The sequence below is a fragment of the Canis lupus genome, chromosome 8, assembly GCF_048164855.1.
Source record: "Canis lupus baileyi chromosome 8, mCanLup2.hap1, whole genome shotgun sequence".
In the NCBI taxonomy this organism is placed as follows: Eukaryota; Metazoa; Chordata; class Mammalia; order Carnivora; family Canidae; genus Canis; species Canis lupus.
Genome location: NC_132845.1, coordinates 48739687 through 48740488, shown reverse-complemented (window position 1 = coordinate 48740488; position 802 = coordinate 48739687). Strand labels below are relative to the sequence as shown.

General features: G+C 73.2%; 1 non-coding gene across 1 annotated transcript; it reads right to left on the bottom strand.

Annotated features, from left to right (window-relative positions):
• Positions 1-385: 385 nt before the first annotated feature.
• Positions 386-457, bottom strand: TRNAT-CGU (transfer RNA threonine (anticodon CGU)). The gene has a single exon. It is a non-coding gene; the product is annotated as a tRNA-Thr (tRNA).
• Positions 458-802: the final 345 nt, after the last annotated feature.

Sequence of the window (802 nt, the reverse complement as noted above, 5' to 3'; positions counted from 1 at the left end):
GTGCGCCCGGCACCCGGCGCCCGCAGGCCTCATTAGAGACGAGACAATTGCACTTTGTAGGGGTTTTTCTTTTTTTTTTTTTTTTGCCTGGGGCCACGGGCTTCCCGGGGACCCTCGACTCCCCGCGGGGGGCGGCAGGGGGCGCTGTGTGCAGGGAGCCGAGGGCGCGCCCCCCGACGCTCCGCCTCCGCGAGGCCGGGAGGGGGTGAAAACAGTTGGGCCGCTCTGCACCCACGGGCACCCACGGGCACCCAGGGGCACCCAGGGGCACCCAGGGGCGCAGCTCTGGCGGGGGCCCGGCGTGCGGGCGCTGCGGAGGGCCACTCTGGAAAAGGGGTCCCGCGCCTTTTAAAAAGTCGCCCCTGTGCGAGGGAAGACCGACGCCAGGCACGGACGGGGTTCGAACCCGTGATCTTCGGTTTACGAGACCGACGCCTTACCACTTGGCCACCGCGCCTGCGTTGGAATGGCGGCTCCGCGAGCCTCTATCCTGGCGTCGCTCCCGTGCGCTCGCCCCGCGGGCACGAGCACGAGCACGAGCACGAGCACGAGCACGAGCACGAGCACGAGCACGAGCACGAGCACGAGCACGAGCACGAGCGCGCCCGGCCGGCGCGGCCCCGCCCCCTCCCCGCGGACTCCCGCCCGCCCGCCCGCGCGCGCGCCCTGGGGGAGTGCGGAGTTCCCCGGGCCCCCGCCTGCGCCGGGGCGGCCGTCCCCGAGTCCGGGGTTCGAATCCCGGCTCCGCCACGCTTCCTCCGAGACCTCGGGCGGCGCGCCGCCGGGGCCTCAGTTTCCCCTC